The sequence below is a fragment of the Phyllobates terribilis genome, unplaced genomic scaffold (genome assembly GCF_046119375.1).
Source record: "Phyllobates terribilis strain yellow unplaced genomic scaffold, ASM4611937v1 Scaffold_12__6_contigs__length_324123572, whole genome shotgun sequence".
Classification (NCBI taxonomy): domain Eukaryota; kingdom Metazoa; phylum Chordata; class Amphibia; order Anura; family Dendrobatidae; genus Phyllobates; species Phyllobates terribilis.
Genome location: NW_027362772.1, coordinates 299,419,259 through 299,445,360, shown reverse-complemented (window position 1 = coordinate 299,445,360; position 26,102 = coordinate 299,419,259). Strand labels below are relative to the sequence as shown.

At 43.4% G+C, this 26,102-nt stretch overlaps 1 protein-coding gene across 1 annotated transcript in view; it reads right to left on the bottom strand.

Moving 5' to 3' along the window:
• LOC141172750 (nicotinamide N-methyltransferase-like) overlaps positions 1-18,730 on the bottom strand; it is a 33,088-nt gene extending 14,358 nt beyond the window's left edge. The window contains exon 1 of the mRNA XM_073657221.1: positions 18,509-18,730. The gene's annotated coding sequence lies outside the window, so the exon portion shown is untranslated. The remainder of the gene's footprint in view (positions 1-18,508) is intronic.
• Between the last annotated feature and the right edge of the window lie 7,372 nt (positions 18,731-26,102).

Here is a 26,102-nt window from a genome sequence, read left to right as displayed (position 1 = left end):
GAGCTCGCCGTGATACTCGGGTGCTCGACCCGAGCAACGAGCCCAATGTTAGTCTATGGGAGACTCGAGCATTTTTGCGGTGGCACCCCCGGCAGTCTTTTAAAAGCCTAACAAGTGCCCAAAACGATAGTGACAGTGCTCAAATGACATGGGGACAGCATGGGGATCGCCCCAGGAAGCATTCCTGACCCCCAGGTCACTGCTGTCAACAACGTGGTCAGAGGTATTAAGCCACTTTTACAGGCTCACAATAAAACGAAAGTGAAACTTTTTTCCTGTGAAATATGTTAAGGAACATCCTTTCCAGGGAAAATACTTGTGTATAAGTTAAAATAAATGACCAAAAACAAAAATACTCCTCCACACCTTCGGCTATGTTCACAAGTAGCATTTTTTATGCGTTTTTGCACTTTTGTATTGCTTTCAACTATGACAAATGCATTCACCGGGAAATGTCATTTTAACATTTTACAACCTTATCTGGCCATGTGCTGTGTGACACATGCATAAAGTGCTGAAAAGACATGGGAACAGCATGGGGAAGACCCCTGAAAGCATCTCTGACTCCCAGGTCACTGTCTAAAAGTGTGCCCATCATAAGTGATCCTTGCCGCATCAGAAGATGCAGACTTGCAACTATCCCCATGCAAGTTCTAGTCCCAGGGCAGTGTTCAATTGTACCTCCCCCATTCCTTGCAATACAAGCACAAGTATGCAGCCTGCCACCCACCCACCCCCAGGCTGCAATACCATACTGCTTGCTTGCTTGAACTTGAAATTGGGCCTTTTAGGCATGTGGAGGCGGAATCTGGCCACCACGTCATGGCTGTGTTGGCGGCCTGGAATCCATACTCAGTCCCCAGCCGCCCGGCGGCCGGGTGTCCATACTCAGTCCCCAGCCGCCCCGCGGCTGAGTGTCCACACGGTCCCCAGCCGCCTGGGGGCAGTCGGGTGTCCATAAACGGTCCCCAGCCGCCCCCATTTCTCCTTGGAACAACCCCCCACACACTTTTCTTAGCCCGGCCTGCTTTAGGCAGCATTGGATGAGCCCACCAGAGAACCAGACTCCTCCGGTGGGCCCTGACTTCTCCATCGGTGGAGTTGAGAGTGCCAAGGTGAGGAGCATGATGATGATGACAGAAGTTAGCATCTGCTATGTTTTCTTTTAATGCAAGTGTAAGTGTGCAGCCTGCCACCCACCCACCCCCAGACTGCAATTCATACTGCTAGCTTGCACTTGAAATGGGGCCTTTTAGTTTAGAGGAGGCCGAAGCTGGCCACTACCTCATGGCTGCTTCGGCAGCGAGGTATCCATACTCAGTCCCCAGCCGCCCCTATTTGTCCTGGTGTGCCTTATACATAAGATTAAGCGTGTATACCAAAACATTACCTGTGCCCTCCCCAGTGCATTTAGTGGGAAGGAGAGCCTATTCCGCTGTAATGTGTGCATGCCAAACCCCTGTTCATGGTACATGCGAAGATGCCTCCCACCTTGCACCTGTCGTTGCAGGCTTGCAACTATCCCCATTCAAGTCCTTGTCCCAAGGCAGTGTTCAATTGTACCTCTCCCATTCCTTGCAATGCAAGCGCAAGTATGCAGCCTGCCACCCACCCACCCCCAGGCTGCAATACCATACTGCTTGCTTGCTTGCACTTTAAATTGGGCCTTTTAGGCATGTGGAGGCGGAATCTGGCCACCACGCCATGGCTGTGTCGGCGGCCTGGTATCCATACTCAGTCCCCAGCCGCCTGGTGGCCGGGTGTCCCCACTTGCTCCCCAGCCTCCAGGGGGTGGCCGGGTGTCCATAGTCGGTCCCCAGCCACCCCTATTTGTGCCGGTAACCTTTCCCACACTTTTCTTAGCCTGGCCTGCTTTAGGGCAGCATTGGCCGAGCCCACCGGACTATCAGACTCCTCCGGTGGGCCCTGGCTTCTCCATCAGGGGAGTTGAGAGTTAGCATCTGCTTTGTTTTGTTGTAATGCAAGCGCATGTATGTAGTAACGGCTAGGCCTGAGGAGGTCAGCGTTTTGGCGCATATCCTACCTCCTCCGAGGATTGCTGGATGTTTTCCTGCTACTATCCAAGTTCTATGACTCCCGTTAAAACAAAGCTTCAGGTGATAAATGATGGATGAGGTAGTGGCAAAGGAGAAAGAGCAGGAGGAACAGGGACCATTCACATCAATATCAGGCCAGTCAACCAGATATGTCTTGTAGGATATGTTTCTGTAACAAAAGGAGCGGTTCGGCTACACAGTTATAGGGCATACAGTGAGTGCAATGCCTACCAAAAATTTCGAGGCACTCCAATGCCCCTTGGAAATGACATGGAGGTCAGAGGGCGTTAACTAAACCTTTTTTTCCATTTATAGCAACTGGGTCTTCTGTGCACTGTTGGCCTAAGCAGTAAATGGAATGCTTTCCAAAAATTATGAGGTACTGCAATGCCCCTTACAAGAGCCATGTGTGGCACCCCAGGGGTCTGGTCACCACAGTAATAGAGATTACGTCGGAGAGCAAGTGGGAGGTTTCCTGGTCAGGATCCCTTAAACATGCAACATCCTCCTGCCCCAGTCCTGGGAGGGGAGAATTCTGCCCTTATAAACTGGATCTGGGGTGGGGTTGAGTGAGTCAGAGAACAGAGAACAGTCAGAGTTAGAGTGAGAGCAAGGGAAAGTAACAGCAAGGAGCTCTGTAGGAGCTAAAGACGAGGGGCTAGAAGCTGAGCAGAGCTCGCCCTGGCAGAAGACAATAGGAACCGGACACAGGAGTCCGAAGCTGTGAGGACTTATATATCCAGCAGCAGAAACCAGCCGGCAGGGGATTTCAGGTCCTCTGGCCATAGAAGCCCGGAGGCTCAGTCACAAGCAAGGGACCAGCACCGCCGTCGTGGAGCGGAGGCTAACAGAAGGCCCCAAGTCACCAGCCATACGGGTGAGCACTACACGGTACACTCAGGGACGTGGGCTACTTCTACCCGCTTACAGCAAGGTAGCCAGGAAGAGTGCAGACAGACGGGGAGGCCTACAACTCCACCTGGCCAGGGGAACTCCTGCTTGCTCACAGACTGACCAGGCCTCTTATGCTAGCCAGTACTCCCGGGAGGGTCTACCTTATAATCATCAGTAAAGACCCTGAACTGCACTGCAAAGACTCTGAGTCATTCCTGCTGCGCTCGTGCACCATCACCCCCATCATCCACACTCACTGCCCTGAGGCTATACTCCTCCCGAGGAGAGTTATCCCATTTTATGCTGCGCACACAACACCAGCCTCAGCGGTCTGCCTCGCAGCGGTGGTACTCCCTGACCGCAATCCACGGGTGGCGCAGTCGGACAATTAACCTCAAAACCTAAGAAATATTGCCACTGGTTTGACCAGCCTGAGCCACGGGACCGGGTCACTGCCACGGAGACTACAGACCCCAGAGACCCGGCACCAGGTATCCCACACACGTGTACACACGGCCTAGGAGGCGCGTTGCATGCAGTACAGCATATTACAAACATAAGTCCCATTATTGGGGAGTGGGTGTCCCATAGTATTTGCTTATGCCTTGCAAGCAAAAGCTGCCAAAAATTAGGACGGAGCAACTTGCAATGCCCCTTACAAGAGCCATGCAGTACAGCATATTACAAACATAAGTCCCATTATTGGAGAGTGGGTCTCCCATAGTATTTGCTTATGCTTTCCCAGCAAAAGCTGCCAAAAATTAGGACGGAGCAACTTGCAATGCCCCTTACAAGAGCCATGCAGTACAGCATATTACAAACATAAGTCCCATTATTGGGGAGTAGGTGTCCCATGGTATTTGCTTATGCTTTCCCAGCAAAAGCTGCCAAAAATTAGGACGGAGGAACTTGCAATGCTGGCACCCTGGTAGTATAGTGGTGGTGGAGGCTGAGGATAAGGAGAAGAAGATTAAACAGCTGAAACGAGGAAGCGTATACCCATGTGTGGGTGTGAAGCGGTGCATGTGAATACACCTCCCGAAATAACACAGTGGATTTGACTTTATGTTACTCTGCTGTCATTTGGTGGTGATGAGAAGTCTGGCTCAATCCAGCCCTTGTTCATTTTGATAAGGGTCAGCTTGTCAGCATTGTCAGTTGACAGGCGAGTGCGCTTATCAGTTATAATTCCCCCAGCGGCACTAAAAACACGCTCCGATAACACGCTAGCGGCAGGGCAGGCCAGGACCTCCAAGGCGTACAGAGCGAGTTCATTCCAAGTGTCCAGCTTGGATACCCAATAATTAAAAGGCACAGAGGAATCACGGAGGACGCTGGTACGATCGGCAAGGTACTCCCTCACCATCTTTTGAAACTTTCCACTCCTTGTGAGAGTACCCCGCGCCTCAGGGCCTGTAAGCTGGGCGGATGTCAGAAAACTGTCCCAGAACGTTGACAGTGTTCCCCTGCCTCTGCTGGATTGGAGTTGCATCACTCTCGCCTGTACGCCTTGTTTGGGCAACGAACTGTGACCTCTGCCGCTAGCGTGTTCAGATGGGAATTTTTTTAAGAGTTCTGCAGCAAGGGCCTTCTGGTATTGCCCCATTTTTGTAGACCTCTCCACCTCAGGAATAAGAGAGTGAAAGTTCTCCATGTAGCGGGGGTCTACAAGTGTCACCAACCAGTAATGACTGTCACCCAACATTTTGACAACACGAGGGTCACGGTTAAGGCAGCGTAACATAAAGCCAGCCATGCGTGCCAGACTGGTAACGGGCAAGATTTCCGTGTCCTCACCAAGATGACGACTGACCATGCTCTCCTCCTCTTCCTCCTCCCCCCTGTCCTCAGGCCACCCACGCTGAACCGACGGTATGACACTTGTACAGGTACTACCGTCTACAACGCATGATAGCAGCTCCTGTTCTTCCTCCTCCTCCTCCTCCTCTCCCTCATTGTCCCCCAATGCACGTTGGGATGAGATGAGGCTGGGCTGTGTGTAATCGCCCGCTACGGCTTCTTGATCCATCTCATCATACTCTGGCTACAATGCCTCCTCTTTAATTCTATGCAGAGAGCGTTGCAAAAGACAGAAAAGTGGGATGCTGACACTAATGATGGCGTCATCGCCACTCACCATCTTGGTGGCCTCCTCAAAGTTTGTCAGGATGGTACATATGTCAGACATCCAGGTCCACTCCTGAGGTCTTATGTGTGGAGTCTGACCTGAATATCGACGGCCTTGTTGCAGCTGGTACTCCACAACTGCTCTCTTCTGCTCACAAATCCTTTGCAACATGTGGAGGGTAGAGTTCCAACGTGTGGGGACATCACACACCAGTCGGTGTGCCAGAAGCTGCAAACGCTGCTGCAACACAGCAAGGGCGGCGGAAGCTGTAGCCGACTTGTGAAAATGAGCTGACAGGCGGCGTACTTTCACAAGCTGATCTGGCAACTCGGGGTACGATTTAAGAAACCGCTGAACCACGAGGTTAAGCACATGAGCCAGGCATGGTACGTGTGTGATCTCACCTCGCCTCAGAGCCGCCACCAGGTTACGGCCATTGTCACACACGACCATGCCAGGATGTAGGTTCAGCGGTCTCAGCCACAGATCTGCCTGCTCTTTCACAGCTGTCCACAACTCACAAGCAGTGTGAGGTTTATCACCTAAACTTATGAGTTTCAGCACAGCCTGTTGCCGCTTGGCGGAGGCAGTACTGCAATGCTTCCAGCTTGTAACTGATGTGGTGATATCTGAGATGGAGGCTGAACATGAGGAGGAGGAGGAGGAAGAGGATGCGCAGGAGTTGTACACTGTGGGGGCAGCTCTGACTAACATAGGGCCCGCAATCCTCAGTGTGGGGAGGATGTGTTCCGTCCCAGGGTCCGACTGGGTCCCGGCTTCCACTATGTTTACCCAGTGTGCTGTCAGAGAGATGTACCGTCCCTGGCCACAAGCACTTGTCCACGTGTCCGTTGTCAGGTGGACTCTCCCAGTAACTGTGTTGTTGAGGGCACGGCAGATGCTTTGGGACACGTGCTTGTGTAGTGCGGGGATGGCACACCGGGCAAAATAGTGTCGACTGGGGACCGAGTACCGAGGGACGGCCACCGCCATAAGATTGCGGAAGGATTCCGTCTCCACCAGCCTAAAAGGCAGCATTTCCAATACAAGCAGTCGTGAAATGTGCGAATTTAGGACTGTGGCCTGTGGGGCGTTAGCTGCGAATTTCCGCTTTCGTTCAAAGGTCTGGGATATGGACAATTGAACGCTGCGGTGGGACGTGGACGTGGACGTTGATGCTGTTTCTTGAGAAACTGCCATAACAAGTGAAGACTGAGAGGAGGGGGCATCTTTACATGCAGTATGGACAGGGGATTGCCTTGCACACACAAGAGGGGGTTCTATTGCACGCACAACAGTGGAAGAAGCAGTGGTGACACCCGCTGACACTGGTCGTGGACCCTGGGTATCGCCCCACAAAGTCGGGTGCTTTGCTGCCATGTGCCTGATCATGCTGGTGGTGGTCAGGCTGGTAGTTTTGTCACCCCTGCTGATGCTGGCATGGCAGGTGGAACATATGGCCTTTTTGGGGTTATCAGCAGAGTCTTTAAAAAAATTCCAGACTCTGGAAGACCTACCGCTTGTACTGGCAACGTCCCTCTTGTTGGTGTTACGGGGAACGGTTGCCTGCCTTCTGTCTGCGGCTACCACACTGCTTCTTCCTGCCTGTTGGGGTACTCTGCCTCCCTCCCCCTGTGTGCTGCTGGCCTCACTCTGCATGTCCTCCTTCCACGTTGGGTCAGTTACTAGATCATCCACCACCTCCTCCTCTTCCACTTGCGCACCACGATCCTCCTCCTCACTTCCTGGCAATTGTGTCTCGTCATCGTCCACCTCTTGTGACAGATTGCCAACGTCGACTTCCTGTGGCTGTGGCTGTTCAAATATTTGGGCATCGCAACATGGGATCTCCTCTTCCACCACTTCAAGCGTATCAGGCGAGGGGCCCAAATATGGAATTGGACCAGTGAACAGCTCTTCAGAGTGTCCAAGTGTGGGATTACTTGCTGTCTGACGACACTCGGCATGGTGGGAGGAAGGAGCATCAGGGTGAGGAGGAGTATGCGGTCGAGACTCACGGCTACTAAGAGTTGACCGTGTGGAAGACAGACCGGAGGTGGTGGTGCCCAGGTAACTGGAAGTATTGTCTGCTATCCAATTAATAACCTGTTCACACTGATCAATTCTCAATACTGGTGTTGTTCTGTGCTTCCCTAGTAATTTGGTCAAGAAGTGGGAGTGAGAAGATGTGGCTGTTGGTTGTGGCACATTTTCACCTTGGCCACGGCCCCGTCCTCTGCACGAACCATCACCAGAACGTCCACTTCCACGTCCCTTGCCACGCGCCTTGCCCATTGTAAATGAAGTAAAATAGCTTACACTTGCACTATCAATGGAAAAAGGGCAATAAAGAGTAGATTAGAACCGTGGAAGAGGAAAACCACAGTTATTGTTTACTGGGGCATACCACACTTTTTTAAATAGAGATATTTGCGGCTGAACAGTGAGCGACACACTCAAACTGCTTTTTTTTTAGATACCAAAGGCCCAAAACTGGATAGTACAGCGATTTGACCCGTGGAACTGCGAAACCACACTGGGATGTTGGGCCTACACAAGACTATTTTCAACAGATATATTTTTGTGACACAACAGTCAGGAGACACTACTGTTTTTCTTTACGGAAAAACCTACCAAAACCTGAATAATAGAGATTTTTTACCGTGGAACAGCTAAACCACAGTTATAATTTACTGGTGTATACCAGGCTTTTTAAAATATATATATATTTGCGGCTGAACAGTGAGCGACACACTCAAACTGTTTTTTTTAGATACAAATGGCCCAAAAGTGGATAATACAGAGGTTTGTACCGTGGAACTGCAAAACCACACTTGTATTTCTCGGGCCTACACCAGACTATTTTCAACAGATATATTTGTGTCTGAAAAATCAGGGAGACACTTTTTTTTTTTTTTTACAGCAAAAAATGCAAAAAGCAGGATAATAGAGATTTTTTACCGTGGAACAGCAAAAGCACACTTCTGTCTCTCTGGCCTACACCAGACTATTTTCAACAGATATATTTGTGTCTGAAAAATCAGGGAGACACTATTATTATTTTTATACAGCAAAAAATGCCAAAAACAGGATAATAGAGATGTTTTACCATGGAACATCAAAACCACAGTAATAATTTACTGGTGTATACCAGGCTTTTTAAAATATATATATATTTGCGGCTGAACAGTGAGCGACACACTCAAACAGTTTTTTTTAGATACAAATGGCCCAAAAGTGGCTAATACAGAGGTTTGTACCGTGGAACTGCAAAACCACACTTGTATTTCTCGGGCCTACACCAGACTATTTTCAACAGATATATTTGTGTCTGAAAAATCAGGGAGACACTATTTTTTTTTTTTTACAGCAAAAAATGCAAAAAGCAGGATAATAGAGATTTTTTACCGTGGAACAGCAAAAGCACACTTCTGTCTCTCTGGCCTACACCAGACTATTTTCAACAGATATATTTGTGTCTGAAAAATCAGGGAGACACTATTTTTTTTTTACAGCAAAAAATGCAAAAAGCAGGATAATAGAGATTTTTTACCGTGGAACAGCAAAAGCACACTTCTGTCTCTCTGGCCTACACCAGACTATTTTCAACAGATATATTTGTGTCTGAAAAATCAGGGAGACACTATTATTATTTTTATACAGCAAAAAATGCCAAAAACAGTATAATAGAGATGTTTTACCGTGGAACATCAAAACCACAGTAATAATTTACTGGTGTGTACAAGGCTTTTTAAAATATATATATATTTGCGGCTGAACAGTGAGCGACACACTCAAACTGTTTTTTTTGTATACAAATGGCCCAAAAGTGGATAATACAGAGGTTTGTACCGTGGAACTGCAAAACCACACTTGTATTTCTCGGGCCTACACCAGACTATTTTCAACAGATATATTTGTGTCTGAAAAATCAGGGAGACACTATTATTATTTTTATACAGCAAAAAATGCCAAAAACAGGATAATAGAGATGTTTTACCGTGGAACATCAAAATCACAGTAATAATTTACTGGTGTATACCAGGCTTTTTAAAATATATATATATTTGCGGCTGAACAGTGAGCGACACACTCAAACAGTTTTTTTTAGATACAAATGGCCCAAAAGTGGATAATACAGAGGTTTGTACCGTGGAACTGCAAAACCACACTTGTATTTCTCGGGCCTACACCAGACTATTTTCAACAGATATATTTGTGTCTGAAAAATCAGGGAGACACTATTTTTTTTTTTTTACAGCAAAAAATGCAAAAAGCAGGATAATAGAGATTTTTTACCGTGGAACAGCAAAAGCACACTTCTGTCTCTCTGGCCTACACCAGACTATTTTCAACAGATATATTTGTGTCTGAAAAATCAGGGAGACACTATTTTTTTTTTACAGCAAAAAATGCAAAAAGCAGGATAATAGAGATTTTTTACCGTGGAACAGCAAAAGCACACTTCTGTCTCTCTGGCCTACACCAGACTATTTTCAACAGATATATTTGTGTCTGAAAAATCAGGGAGACACTATTATTATTTTTATACAGCAAAAAATGCCAAAAACAGTATAATAGAGATGTTTTACCGTGGAACATCAAAACCACAGTAATAATTTACTGGTGTGTACAAGGCTTTTTAAAATATATATATATTTGCGGCTGAACAGTGAGCGACACACTCAAACTGTTTTTTTTAGATACAAATGGCCCAAAAGTGGATAATACAGAGGTTTGTACCGTGGAACTGCAAAACCACACTTGTATTTCTCGGGCCTACACCAGACTATTTTCAACAGATATATTTGTGTCTGAAAAATCAGGGAGACACTTTTTTTTTTTTTTTTACAGCAAAAAATGCAAAAAGCAGGATAATAGAGATTTTTTTACCGTGGAACAGCAAAAGCACACTTCTGTCTCTCTGGCCTACACCAGACTATTTTCAACAGATATATTTGTGTCTGAAAAATCAGGGAGACACTATTATTATTTTTATACAGCAAAAAATGCCAAAAACAGGATAATAGAGATGTTTTACCATGGAACATCAAAACCACAGTAATAATTTACTGGTGTATACCAGGCTTTTTAAAATATATATATATTTGCGGCTGAACAGTGAGCGACACACTCAAACAGTTTTTTTTAGATACAAATGGCCCAAAAGTGGATAATACAGAGGTTTGTACCGTGGAACTGCAAAACCACACTTGTATTTCTCGGGCCTACACCAGACTATTTTCAACAGATATATTTGTGTCTGAAAAATCAGGGAGACACTATTTTTTTTTTTTTACAGCAAAAAAATGCAAAAAGCAGGATAATAGAGATTTTTTACCGTGGAACTGCAAAAGCACACTTCTGTCTCTCTGGCCTACACCAGACTATTTTCAACAGATATATTTGTGTCTGAAAAATCAGGGAGACACTATTTTTTTTTTTACAGCAAAAAATGCAAAAAGCAGGATAATAGAGATTTTTTACCGTGGAACAGCAAAAGCACACTTCTGTCTCTCTGGCCTACACCAGACTATTTTCAACAGATATATTTGTGTCTGAAAAATCAGGGAGACACTATTATTATTTTTATACAGCAAAAAATGCCAAAAACAGTATAATAGAGATGTTTTACCGTGGAACATCAAAACCACAGTAATAATTTACTGGTGTGTACAAGGCTTTTTAAAATATATATATATTTGCGGCTGAACAGTGAGCGACACACTCAAACTGTTTTTTTTGTATACAAATGGCCCAAAAGTGGATAATACAGAGGTTTGTACCGTGGAACTGCAAAACCACACTTGTATTTCTCGGGCCTACACCAGACTATTTTCAACAGATATATTTGTGTCTGAAAAATCAGGGAGACACTATTATTATTTTTATACAGCAAAAAATGCCCAAAACAGGATAATAGAGATGTTTTACCGTGGAACATCAAAATCACAGTAATAATTTACTGGTGTATACCAGGCTTTTTAAAATATATATATATTTGCGGCTGAACAGTGAGCGACACACTCAAACTGTTTTTTTTAGATACAAATGGCCCATAGAACTGCAAAACCACACTTCTATTTCTCTGGCCTACACCAGACTATTTTCAACAGATATATTTGTGTCTGAAAAATCAGAGGCACACTTTTTTTTTTTTTGGGGGGGGGCACCAAAAGGTTAATAAAATGGGTATTTGTACATTGTGAAGGAGGAAAAAAAAAGAGAATTTAGATAAAAAAAAAAGGATTTTTCCTGGCCCCCGGGACCTGAAGCTAAGTCCAGCAATTTCAGCAACAGGAGCAGCACACAGGACTGTAATGCAGCGTTTGCTGGTATAACCACTGCGTCTCCTATACAGCCTGCCTGCCTGCCTGCCTGATATACCTGGGATGGATATTAGTCCTGAGAAGGACTGTTTGTTTGATCTTGCAGCCTTTACAGACCCTACACTAACTATTTTGCAGGATATATCTCTCCCTAAATCAGCAGCGCTGTCCCTACACTGTCTGATCCGGAGCGACTGTGTCCAAGATGGCGGCGCCCGGTTTTAAATACTCGAGGTGACGCTGTGCGGCCAGCCAATCACTGTAATGCCCACAAACAACATGGCTGCGGCATTACAGTGACTGGCTGGCAATCCCTGCATGTTCATTGGCTCTGTAAAGAGCGCCAAACATGCAGGGCGGAGACCCGAGCTCCCGCCCGAGTTACCCGGAAATGCTCGGTGCTCGCCGAACATCCCGAGTAGCGTGATGCTCGGGTGAGTACCGAGCAGTGTCGAGCATGTTCGCTCAACACTAGTAAGTATAAATGCAATTTTATAGTGCTGAGGTTAATTCACTATATACTGTTAAAGTCACGCATATCGAGTGATTTACGCCGAGCACTAAGTCGGAGTTTCCATCGAAATCCATGAAAAGCTGTATTCTAATGTGAACCCCGACAGAGTCCTGACAGAGCCATTGACTGAAGCCTTAAATTGAGTCACTGGGGATACTGTATGGCCTCTGTCCTGGCAGTATTTGTCTTTTTCAAACATGCAAAATAACGTGGTTACACATGCATTTTTGCGTGTCTGAAAAAGAAAAATACTCCATCAACAGAGGCCAGACATTGTCCCCAGTGACTTCATCAGCTTTATTCAGGTGAATGACTCAGAAAAACTGGGTTCCAACAGAAGCCCCAATGTAGTGCTCTTTAGGGGGGTATTAAAGGCAGTAACCCAGACTGCCCTCATTATAATCTGCCCCGGGTGCTCGGTGTAGAGCACTTGTATGTAGGAACCTAACTAAAAGAAGCACTCCTCCCATCAAAGTTTTTATCCTGTTATTATACTGCAGTCATTATATTATATGGCACTGTGTTCTGTACTTACAATTGCTTATTTTGCCATTCTAACCAGTTAATTCTTCTCTTATCTATTAAGTCCATGACATCACGTGATTAAAAACTGACTAGCTGAATCCTTCTAAGCTCTATTTAGAAACAGGAAGTCTCTTTCCCCTGCATGAGTCATAAGTCACTGCAAAATCCAGTAGCAGGAGGAGGAGGGAGCAGATGGGTCAGGAGTTGAAGAGGGGAATTATTCAGGCAACCAAACCCTTGAGCCTGGTTTGTTGTCAGTGTCTCTGTCCTCCAAGCCACAGCAGACACCTTTTCACTGGATGTTTTAGTTCTGTTATTCTGGCTGCAGTTTGTGTAGCAAAACACAGTTGTTTTTATTTGTCTGCCCTATCACCTTTCACGTGCGGCTTTATATTATTTTTTCCCCCTGCTGGCATTTCCTGCTGGTGATAGTTTCATTTGAATGTTCAGACATAATGTTTCTATTAAAGCCAGTCTTAGAAATTCCAGCTAGGTTTTATCTCTTTGCTCTTTCTGTACTTTACTCTGCACCTATCTTGTTGCTTTCTAGGAAGTAGGTGTCATATTATCTAACAGTACATACTTTATGCCTTATTTTGTATTTCGTGATTTATTCTACTCACTTTGGGATCTTTTTCAGCACACTCACTTTGGGATCTTTTTCGCCACACTCACTTTGGGATCTTTTTTTGCACACTTTTCCTTTAGTAGGTATTCACACTCATCTCTGCCCTCTGGTTCTTTAGGAGAAACGTGAAGCAACTCAACGGCCTTTCAGGCAGCATAGGTCCGAGTTGCCATCGTCTATTCTGTGGTCGGAGCTATCTCAGCTCACGCAGGAACCACCTAGGGACTGCGGGGTCATGATCTCTAGTCTGTACAGGAACCAACAGGGTCAGTTGCAGTTTTTTAGTATATTAGGTATTTTCCCCAGTGAATTGCTACACAAGCATAACAACATGAATATATTTCTTGCAGAAGGTTTTTTGTTTGTGTCTTTTCCTATTCAGCTGCTCGATGATACAAAGTTGAGCTTTTCTTTTGCAGGGAACTGCTCGTAACCATTTGGGCTGCAGAATTGTTGGAACATGTACATTTGGCCACAAGCAACGATTATGTTTGATATAATCGGGCTGTTTTCTTGATTGCATATTAACTGGCCGAATTCCTTATCACTTATTAACTTGCAGATAGAAGAGCATTTCTTTAGGGTAATTGTGCAACACTTCAAATACCAGGAATGATTTACATCTCTATAATCTGATCATTTCCCCTAGCTCTCACTGTATAGTCTTGTCCAATCTTGTATATATTCTGAAAGATAGCTTGCATAATTCCTCAAAAAGTCTTTAACCCTTTGACTTCAGCTGCCATACATGTACATGCACGCACTGCATTGGTTAGCCTCCTCCATAAGTGCGCGTGACCCACCTTGTTATACAGATGGCAACTGAGGGTGACTCCTGTGATTAGAAACCCCTTAGATGCTGCTTTCAATTATGACAGCAGCATTTAAAGGTGTTTTCTGGTTTCGGGAAAACGTGTGACCCTCCAGCAGTTTGCTTTAAAAAACAAACTGTCCTTTACTAACCCTGCCCAGGTCCAGCGCAGTTCTCGGTGACTATTATTGTCTGTAGCGCAGACGTAACGTTAGCAGAGACGCAGCCAATCAGTGACCTCAGCTGCGTGAGATCAGTCGGACCCGTTGAGCTCAGAAATTGGCTGCAAGTAAATCTTTTAAATCCAAGTCTGAGTCCCCGTTAAATAGCTATAGTAAAAGACAATATTCTTACCTGGAAAAATTAAGCATAATAACCAAAATATACCTTTGGAGACTATCCTTATAGCAATATTTGAAAACCCAGTTCAAAGGATATCTTTAAAGAATTGTCAAAAAGCAAGGTGTATTATATTTATCTAATTTGATTACGGACTATAAGAAAAATTCTTTTATCACTTTTCAGGACCTCAAAGAAAAAATTAATATACCAGAATCTGAATTTTTCTTACATACACAGCAATGTATAGTGCCTTATTATAGGACAACTTTCTTTGATTATAAATATTTTTAGTTCCTCCTCACACTTCCTAAGGAAGTTCTGGATCTCTTAAACAACCCTTCTAACAATAATAAATGGAAGACAAGTGAGCTTTACGTAACCTTTAGGCTATGTTCTCACGTTGCGGTTTTTTTTTTCTACAGGCAAAACCTTCTCTCTTGGCAGTGAAGAAGCTGCTTACAAAAAGTAGTTTTTGCTGCGTTTTTCAGGATCCCAAAGTTCAGCTTTGCTTCCACCACAGAAGCATGAACACATGAACACAGGTCATGGAAGCAAGATATATGTGAAACCATAAAACCATTTTTTGAAAAAGGGCAATTTGATCAAATTATTTAGTGGAAAAATATTTTCATGTCTGAAAAACTAGTGACTATTCGGAAGAAAAACGTTCATATGAGTTAATGAACAAAAAAACACAATTACAAATGTAACAGCGGGGGGGAGGTGAATTGGTCAGGAATAGTTTACCTAAGACATTGGCAGAGCATTGAGTTTGTAGGACACTGTTTACTTTCACACAGCTCTTGAGTTGGTCGGTTATTGTTCAATTTCACACCTTGGTCGGCCAATGTTTACTTTGTACACATCACTAATTTAATTAAACTGTACTAATCCTAGCTGCCATCTCAGGTGAAGACACCAAGACATTATGGTTTAAACTTGGGAAAATCACAAAAAAATTGTGTTTTACATCCTGCTGTACCTGCTATTTTTCATCAAAACCTGATACCTGCGTTTTTCGCTGCATTTTTGCACTTACGCATTGCTCTCTATGGGTGAAAAACTGCTGCAAAAATGCTGAAAGAGGTGGCATTCTGCAGTTTTCAAAAACGCAGCAGTTTTTCAATTCAGTCAGAGAAAAAAAAGCAATGTGTGTGCATGAGATTTCTGGAATCTCATAGCTTTTGCTGGTACTATAAAAATGGGGCTGCCATTGTGCGTTCTTTCATGCACCTCACTCTCCTCCTGACACTCTCTGTGGTATGGGATTACTTTTTTATGCTTTATGCGATATATATTCGATTACTGGTGTGTGGGTACATTACCTAGATGGATACTTGATGCATATGGCTAGTGTCAATTCAATGACTACGGGATTTTGATGGAATACTTCCTGATCCATTACTATGTCTATCAGGATTGTCTTGATGTACTTGCCTTATGTTATATCATCTAGGTTCAGTTATGTCCCACTGTAGCCATTCGCATGATTATATATGTATTTTCTGCTATACACTTGCCACAGTGGCAATCTAATTAGTGTCTCTACACTAGGGACTGCTATGTGGTGGGATACAATTTTTTGGACATTTTTTGTGACACGTGTTGACTATTTGTGGGCGGGAGCATCATTTAGATGGACATCTGATATATAGGGTAATTGTAAAATCCAATGACTGTGGAATATCTATGGACTATTTCCCGATATATATTATTATATTCATTGCACTATTTTTGATATACTAACCTGATGTTTCATTACTTATGTTGCTCATGACCCACTTCGACCCTATGCGTGATCATATATGTATATATTTTTTGTTACATATCTTACCACATTGGCAGTCCAACTAGTGTTTCCATACTATCCGAATTATGTCATCTTGTCTTCTATTATGTATGTTTTTAAATATTTGATGTAATAAAAATTTATATGTTTTATGCCAATTAACTCGTTGTTCTCCTATATATGTATGTGCCTCATGAGTTGGCTTGGGTTAGCAAATCGGGGGTATATTTCTTCCCGGATTTGCCAACATTACCCCTATAGGGTCTATTTAGTTGGTACTATAAAATATAGCTTTTAATTTGCATAAAAAAAGTAGCAAAAAAAAAATAAGCGTAGCAAAAACGCATAGTGTGAACATAGCCTATGAGAGGGTATTGAATTCTTAAGGAAAGCTCATATTTTGAATTTTTTAACAAGCATTTTGATACAGATAATTGGGTGAAAGCATTTAAGATAATCTACTCCTCTACTTCTTGTGCTCTTTTACATGAAGTATGTGTTAAATTATTATCTAAGCGGTACTTCACACCAGTGAAACTACACAAAGTTTTTCCGGTGCAATCAAGATTTTGCTGGTCATCATGGCCATTTATTTCACATTTTTCGGGAATGTCCTGTACTAAGATCTCCGTGGACTGAAATAGCAAATATCAAGAATCACCAAACTTAATGTTAAATGGGTTGTCCACTACTTTTAATATTTGGCCATTCTATTTTTATGTTAAAAATAAGTATCTTTGTAAATACCTCGCTTTGCGGTTATTGCCTGTGAGCGGCGGTATCTCATTATGTGCTCTCATTATGTATTCATGTATGCCTGTCTCTGGCCTATCTGCTTTCAGTGACCTCCCTACTATTTTAAATATTGCCTGTGTTACTTCTGTTCAAAAGTGAAAATTTACATCCCCCAATATGGCTGCCGCGGCCCGCGTTTGCGCAGTAGCATCTTTTGTTTGCCGACGCTACTGCACATGCGCGGGCGCCATTTTGCTTCAGGAAAAAGAATTTAGGTGCAGCAAAATGGCGCCCACGCAGTAGCATCGGCAAGCGAAAGATGCTACTGCGCACGCACGGGTTCCATTTTGCTAGAGGAAAAAGAAATTTGTCTGCAGCAATATGGCCCCCCGCTGCCCGTACTTGCGCAGTAGCATTTCTCGATCGCCGAGAGATTCTACTGCGCATGCGTGGGCCACGGCGGCCATATTGGGGGATGTAAATTTTCACTTTTGAACATAAATTACACATGCAATATTTAAAAACAATGGGCAGGTCACTGAAAGCACAGTGACCTGTCAGAGGCCAGAGATAGGCATACATAATGAGAGCACCAGCTACAGCCCCTCCCTAAAGTCCCGCCCCAGAGCACGAGCATCTCATTATGGCAGAACTGAAATTAAAGATTATAAAAGAACCACAGGACGGATTTCATCAACAAAGGTATCATTTCACTCAGTGTAATGTCGCACACCTGACAGTGTATGTAGTTTACTACGCACAATCCTGCTGACAGGTGCACTTTAAGAGAGAACAAATTTATAATGTATTCCAAGAGATGGCAGCTTTGGAATAATGTTTTTCCCCTTAGCTGGATGTATATATATATATATATATATATATATATATATTTCTTGATTAACCTGAAACAGGACGAGACAAGCCAAGTTTCATCATCTTCGACAAATTCAACTATTAAAGGACTTTTTCAGAATCTAAGTTCAATATACCGGTTGGACATACAATCCTTAATGATACATGTTGTATTTGATTTCTTTTTGAAATTATATTGTTTATAGAGTGCAAATTTACCAGTAGAATCTTAGTAGTTAGTTCCCCCATTTCCCTTGTAGTTCCCAGTTCTTCGCCTTCCTGATCCGTTACTCCTTCCTCACCCCACTTTCCTCCCTCCCTTCTATTAGTATTAATGATATTGTTTTGTATTGTATTATAAAAACATCATTAAAAACACAGTTAATAAGAAATTGGCTGCAGAGCAGCTGGCAAACAATAACAGACACCAGGAGCATCAACAGAGAATAAGCGCTGGACCCGGGGAGGGTGGGTAAACACAATTTAACAAAAAAAACAAACAAAAAAAAAAACCAACAAAACAAATTGCAGCCGGGGTTGGGTTGACTGGTTTGGCAGAAGTATGGGACGGAGTCCTGCTGAATAGCATAGATTTGGGGAGGGCACGGATAACTTAACACACTAAAATTAGGTGAAATCACTGTAGATCAGGTATCATGCGACAGATTGATAAATTTGGCACAAATGACCTCAACACAGCGTGAAGGAAAACTGACCAGGAGGATACAAGGAGTGAATGTATCTAATGTTAGTAAGTATATGCTATTGAGACATTGGCTACAATACAGTTATAAAGTGTAGCAACAAGTGCGAAGAGTAATTGATCATATGTGCAGTATGTCAGACATAAGCACGTCTACACAGTGGCAGGATAAGGTAAAACTTGAAACCTATAGATATTTACCTGTCCCTGATGTGAAGTGTGGAACCATCGACTCTTGTGCTCTGCAGTTTTCTCGCTGTTTGATAACATAGCACAGGCTTCAAAGGTTCTTATACAGAGCTTGAGGCACGGGAGGTGTCCTGTGTCAGCAGTGAATTACCTGTGGGGGCCTGTGGTGAGGAGCTATGAGATCACTACAGATGGAGTGGAGTGTATAGAGAGATCTAGTCTGGGGAAATGTGTCATAAGGACTGGTGACATCACTACGGGTGGAGAGATCTAGTCTGGGGGAGGTGTCGTGAGGCCCGATGACATCACTAAGGGTTGAGAGACCAAATCTGGGGTATGTGTGGTGAGGATTGTATGGAGAGATCCTGCCTGGGGGGAAAGTGTAGAGAGTATTGGGGATATTATTAATGGTGGAGAGATCTAGTCTGGGGTAGGTGTGAGGACCAGTGACATCGCTAAGGGTTGAGAGACCAAATCTGGGGTATGTGTGGTGAGGATTGATGACATCACTAGGTACAGAGAGATCTAGTCTGGGGAAGGTGTGGTGAGGATTGATGACATCACTAGGTACAGAGAGATCAAGTCTGGGGAAGGTGTGGTGAAGATTGATGACATCACTAGGTACAGAGAGATCTAGTCTGGGGAAGGTGTGGTGAGGACTGATGACATCAGTAAGGGTGGAGAGATCTAATCTGGTGGAGGTGTGGCCTGGACCGATGACATCACTAGGTAAAAAAAAATCTGTATTTGTAGTTTGATTTGAAAAAGTGCTCAGTTCGATCCAGAATCGCGTAATAAAACTATTTGAATCTATCTCTAATGTGGAACCTCTCATCCCGAACAAAAGCATGATCATCTTCAAACGCTTATCCGCTAATCCATATCCACAAGAGGATATCACTAACTACAGAAAGATCTAGTCTGGTGTAGTTGTGGTGAGGACTAGTGACTTCACTATGGGTGGAGTGATTTAATTTGGGGAGGGGTGGCCTAGATTGACATCACTAGATATAGAGAGATCAAGTCTGGTGTAGGTGTGGTGAGGACTGGTGACTTCACTATGGGTGGAGAAATTTAATTTGGGGAGGGGTGGCCTAGATTGACATCACTAGATATAGAGAGATCAAGTCTGGTGTAGATGTGGTGAGGACTTGTGACATCACTATGGGTGGAGAGATATAATCTGGAGGAGATGTGGCCTAATGACATCACTATGGGTGGAGAGATCTAGTCTGGTGGAGGTGTGGTGAGGACTGGTGACATCACTATGGGTGGAGAGATATAATCTGGAGGAGGTGAGGACCAATGACATCACTATGGGTGGAGAGATCTAGTCTGGTGGAGGTGTGGTGAGGACCGATGACATCACTATGGGTGGAGAGATATAATCTGGAGGAGGTGTGGCCTAATGACATAACTATGGGTGGAGAGATCTAGTCTGGTGGAGGTGTGGTGAGGACCGATGACATCACTATGGGTGGAGAGATATAATCTGGAGGAGGTGAGGACCGATGACATCACTATGGGTGGAGAGATCTAATCTGGAGGAGGTGTGACCTAATGACATCATTAGGTTCAGGCAGATCTAGTCTAGAGTAGGTGTGGTGAGGACTGGTGACATCACTATGGGTGGAGAGATCTAGTCTGGGGAAGGTGTGGTGAGGATTGATGACATCACTAGGTACAGAGAGATCAAGTCTGGTGTAGCTGTGGTGCGGACTGGTGACCTCACTATGGGTGGAGAGATCTAGTCTGGGGAAGGTGTGGTGAGGATTGATGACATCACTAGGTACAGAGAGATCAAGTCTGGTGTAGCTGTGGTGCGGACTGGTGACATCACTATGGGTGGAGAGATCTAGTCTGGGGGAGGTGTGACATCATATCTGCATCGTGCTGCAATGAAGACGTTGTACTGGGCCTACTAAACAGAAGAGGCGCCGGCTCTGCATAGAGGAAGTAGGAAGCTCACAGGGCTCTGGTGCGTTATGCACAGACTACTGATATGATGATGGACAACGTTTTTTTGAATATTTTTGATCAACTCTTCTGACTGCAGCAGAGTCTCTACAAAGTCTTTAACATCAAACTTTTCATCATGGAAATGCTTGTGGGTACTAGAAGCCATCGTCACTGGCGTGACACCGGCAATGGGATTCCATTTCAGGGAACATATCAGGTCTTGAGATTGAAATCGTTCATGTTATATCTTGTGACAAGTACTATATCTAGCTGCAGCTCTAATAAATTGAAAGTTGATCCAGATCCTTTGAGAACTCAGCCTCAGGTTTGTAGAATTTATCTCTTCAGTAAGATGTAAGAAGATAAGCCAGGACAAAGACATCCAAAGTGCTTAACTTAGGAGCTTTGCACACTGATAAGACCTCTGCTTAAAGGGAATCTGTCAGAAGGATCAACCGTCCTAAGCCGTCTATATGGGCATGTAGGTAACCTACAATACCATGCAAAAGGTTTAAGGAGGTGTGGAAAAAATGCTGCAAGTAAGAATGCTTTATAAAATAGAATTGCTGGAGGACTGGGCGGGAGACAGCATGGAGATGGGAGAGGTGTTATTTTTTTTTTTACTTTTATGATTCAGCAAATTCACAAGGTATTCTATAGAATACAGAATACTTATTTATTTAGAATTCAATTCCACTTGAATAAACTTACTCATCTCTAATCATCGTGTTATTTGCGCAAAATCAATGCCAGAATTGCTGTTTTTGTATATTCTGTCTGCTCAAAAAAAAAAGAATAAAAAGGAGTAAAAAACTTTTATTCACTCTCAAACATTACCATTAAAGCTAGAACTCAGCACATCAAAAACAAGCCCTCACACATCTTAGTGTAGTAAGAAATTGATTTTTAAATTAGATTTTTTTATATTGTGTGAAAGTGGTCAAAGTTTAAAAATTGCATAGCTGTAATCGTATTGACCTGTAGAGTAAGTTTCAATAGCATTTACTATATATCACACAATAAGCGCTGTAAATATCTAACAAATTGCAAAAAAAGAGTCAAAATTGCTGTCTTTTGTTCTTCTCACCTCCCACAAAAAATACAGAGTGAAAACAACCAAGACATCAATTCATCTTGTAAAAAAAGATAGACATCACACATCACACAGTTAACAAGAAAATAAAAGTTATTGCAGGCGGTTAAGAAAAGTTAACCAATAAGTTATCCGTTCACCAAAATGCTGCCTCCAAAAAATATAACATAGTTCTCCAAAAAAAAGACCCAAAATATATTCTTTGCAAAATATTAAAAACATGTGGTCCACATCCAGAAATCCTTTGACTCCTCATGACTATGAACGATCTTTGCTTTTTAATAAAGTGGCAAATGACAGCACGAGGATCAGGAAAAGCGATCATTCTCCAACAATAAGTTGTATCGATAACAAACAAAGTCACATAGCAAAATTTGTAATATTTAACCCCTTAATGCAAAATGCAGCCAACATTGTTGTCCTCCCTTGATTTACTGAACTGTAATCTTTTTTTTTATTGTTGCTAATAGTAATTATATAAGTTACACAGGAAGTTATAAGCACACTAAAAAAGTACCGAAAAATAATCCAATGTATCCAAAATATTTAAGGGCCTCTGTGATGACACCGTGTTAATTTTTAATTATGCCAGACGTATTATTCAGTAGGCCCAGGGACATGAGATATTGTTCATATGGGACTGAACATTGACTCTTATTGTAAGTTGAATTGATGTTTGTTGAACGGTTGCTAACTACCTATTGTATCAGTCCTTGCAGCTTATTGTTCTGATATCCTTGGGGGACAAAGAAGCAGGTTAATTGAACAATCAATGTTTGTTAATATGTTGATAATCCATTGTATCAGTCCATGCTGCTTGTTATTCTGCAAACATTAAAGGACATATTTTGCATGTAATATGTAGGTTAATTGAACGCTCGAACAATAAGAGATGACGTCCTCCCACCTTCCCCCAATCCTGGGGAAAAATGCCTGAATAAGAGCTATGCAAATTGTCTCTTCAGAGAGGAAGAGGACCAGAACTCTAGTGCCACCTACAAGAAGTAGCAATCCTAAAAGTCAATAGTGACTCTTTAACGAGCCTTATCATATGACTTAGGATATAAGCCAGAACCAGAAACTCAGTTTGCAGACACTCTGCTTTGGGGTACTGCCCCTCGTCAGTGCAAAGTGTGAGTTCTGGTTTGGCTGGGTGAGAGGCTTCAAACCGGTATCTAAGGGGTAACATTTCTCCTTGCGGAGAGCGAAATTTTAAGCATGTCATGGTGAGGAGACTTTTAATGCAACAATTCTCCTCTGGGAAATATGTAAATTGTCTCTTGATAAAGATCTGTGAACTATAAAAAGGGGATCTGCTTCTGTTTCCACACAGACGCTACAGGACAGCAGGCAAGGTGTAATGGCTCCAACCGGAGGAATACAGATTTGATCTACTGCTCATCATGGAGCCCATTGAGACGTTTGGAGAACCCAGGAAGTAACAATCAGGTCTTCTGGCCACATACCTCAATGGACTCTGTCAGCTTCCTAAGCTTGGTGCTACCCCCTCTCTGTGGATACCCACCAAAAGCGGGGTGCTACTGGTTTGAGTAGTTGGCCCTCGAAGCCCCAAAGTCACAGATGTTCTAATTCCTGGAGAGCCAGGGGAAGGGTGAGACTCATTTGCACCATCTTATGTACTTGCTGGGACTGTACTATATGTTATTGACTGCTGTTGATCCAATAAATTATTACCATAGTGTGTTACCCTCGCCCTGTGTTGTCTGAGTAGTATTCTGCCCGCAGGAAAGGAGTACAGGCGTCCAGTGGGATGGGCCCTAATCCATGCGGTCTTGCACAGCCTCATACTGCTTCGTTGTTGAAAAAAAAATAAAGAAATTATGGCTGCTGAAATTTTCACAGGCAAAAGTAAAAAAAATATTAATAAAAAACTAGCTGGTCATTATGGTCCTTTCAAGCCTGGTCATAAAAGAGTTTATTTTTCCTTTACAGGGTCACGTAGGTATTTTTGGTAATACTTTATGCACTGTTATTATGAAACACAATTGATGGACTTTTATCTGCACTTAATGATATTGGCATGGACAGAACTCTGATGAGGGTGTGAATTGATTCCAGCAGATGGATTTTATTCAACTTGAATAGAGGAGCCCGTTAAAGGGAACCTGTCATGTTAACCTACCGATGTGGGGTTATTCTGCAGGTTAATAGTATTCTGACACCATGCCGCACCCTCACTGAGAGCTCCATTGCCGGGAGAAAATTAACTTTAGTTTCCCCGACAGCCTCACTCTTACAGTCATAGGGGTGGTGCTAGCACTGTTTCAGTTATCGCTCATTATATAGAGAGAAGCAGCTGTAACCACGCCCTGGCACTGACTGACAGCCAGCTCTAATTCTGAGCTGGCTGTCAGTCATTGCCGGGGGTGCAGTTGCAGCCACCGTTCTCTATGCACAGAGCGGTGACTGAAACCTTGCCGGCACCACCCCTATGACTGAAAGAGCAAGGCTGCCGGGGGGATAAAGTTAATTTTCTCCTGGCAGTGGGGCTCTCACTGCAGGCACCACACAGTGTCAGAACGCTATTAATATGCAGCTTAACCCCATATCTGCAGGTTAATAGCGTTATTTTAGATGACAGGTTCCCTTTAAGTCTGCATTTTGCGCCTACCTTTTTTGGTTGACTTGAATTTAATAATCTGACTAGTATTTAATGTGGCGGCTTATTGGCCTAATCTTATTGGATTCTTGTGTCCATTTGCAGAACTTAATCCCTTCACAAGGTGGCCAATTTCCATTTTTGCGTTTTCATTTTATCCTCTCCTTCTTCCAAGAGCCATAACTCTTTTATTTTTCTGCTCCCATTGACATATGGGGGGCTTGTTTTTTGCGGGACAAGTTGTACTTTTGAATGACAGCATTCATTTTACCACATAGTCTGCTGGAAAATGGGGAAAAAACGCAATTCTGACTGTTTTCTGTAAATTGTTTTTGTAAATTGTACATTTTGTGGTAAAAATGACTGGGCAATATGATTCTGCTCATCGGTTTGATTGCGGCAGTACCCAACATGTCCATTTTTTTTTATTATTTTACTCACTGTACTACCCGGCTTTGCCCGGGTTAATAACTGCTGTTAGCAAAATAGAATGTGTTAACAAAAATGTATTCTCCACACAAAAAACACAAAACAAATAGATAGAAAGTTCATTGGCTCTTGAGGAAGCAGCTCTTGTTTTCATGTCTGCAAGCCTCGCTTCCCTGTCCTCAGAAAGTTCATTGGCTCTTGAGGAAGCAGCTCTTGTTTTCATGTCTGCAAGCCTCGCTTCCCTGTCCTCAGGAAGTTCATTGGCTCTTGAGGAAGCAGCTCTTGTTTTCATGTCTGCAAGCCTCGCTTCCCTCTCCTCAGAAAGTTCATTGGCCCTTGAGGAAGCAGCTCTTGTTCTCTTGTCTGCAAGCCTCGCTTCCCTCTCCTCAGAAAGTTCATTGGCTCTTGAGGAAGCAGCTCTTGTTTTCATGTCTGCAAGCCTCGCTTCCCTTTCCTCAGAAAGTTCATTGGCTCTTGAGGAAGCAGCTCTTGTTTTCTTGTCTGCAAGCCTCGCTTCCCTCTCCTCAGAAAGTTCATTGGCTCTTGAGGAAGCAGCTGCTGTTCTCATGTGTGTCAGCCTTGTTTCTCGGTCTTCACATTTTTCATTGGCCCGTAATGCAGCTTTTCTTTTCGCATCAGCTGACATTCGTGCCATGAAATTCCTTTTCTTATGAGGCATTATTGTGGTAAAAATAGTCTGTAACTGGCAGTTTCTATATCCTCTCACATAGAAGTAATGTGACTGACATCAGCCTTTCCACCAACACACCCTGACATCTTATTACCTTACGCAAGCTTTGTTATACTGAGAATGTCCTTTGTTGCCGATATTAACCAATCACAGCTCAGATTAATTAACTGTAGCAAAATAGAAGCTGAGCTGTGATTGGTTACTATTGGCAGCCTGATAAATCTTTGTGAGATAAGTTTTGTGTGTGCTGAGGGTGGTATATGTGTTCAAGCACGTGGTAGTGTGTGGCGCATTTTGTGTGTGTGTGTCCATATCCCCATGTGTGGTGAGTATGAGTATCCCATGTCTGGGCCCCACCTTAGCAACTGTACGGTATATACTCTTTGGCGCCATCGCTCTCATTCTTTAATTCTCCCTTGTTCACATGTGGCAGCTGTCAATTTGCCTCCAACACTTTTCCTTTCACTTTTCCCCATTATGTAGATAGGGGCAAAATTGTTTGGTGAATTGGAACGCGCGGGGTTAAAATTTCGCCTCACAACATAGCCTATGATGCTCTCGGGGGCCAGACGTGTGACTGTGCAAAATTTTATGGCTGTAGCTGCGACGGTGCAGATGCCAATCCCGGACATACACAAACACATACATACATGCATACATACACACACACATACATACATACACACACACATTCAGCTTTATATATTAGATTATTTTAGTGGTGAAAAAAATCTGAATTTTAAAACAAAATAAATTTTGTGCTGTGTCACCATTTTCCGAGACCCGTAACATATTTCATTTTTCAGTCAATGGA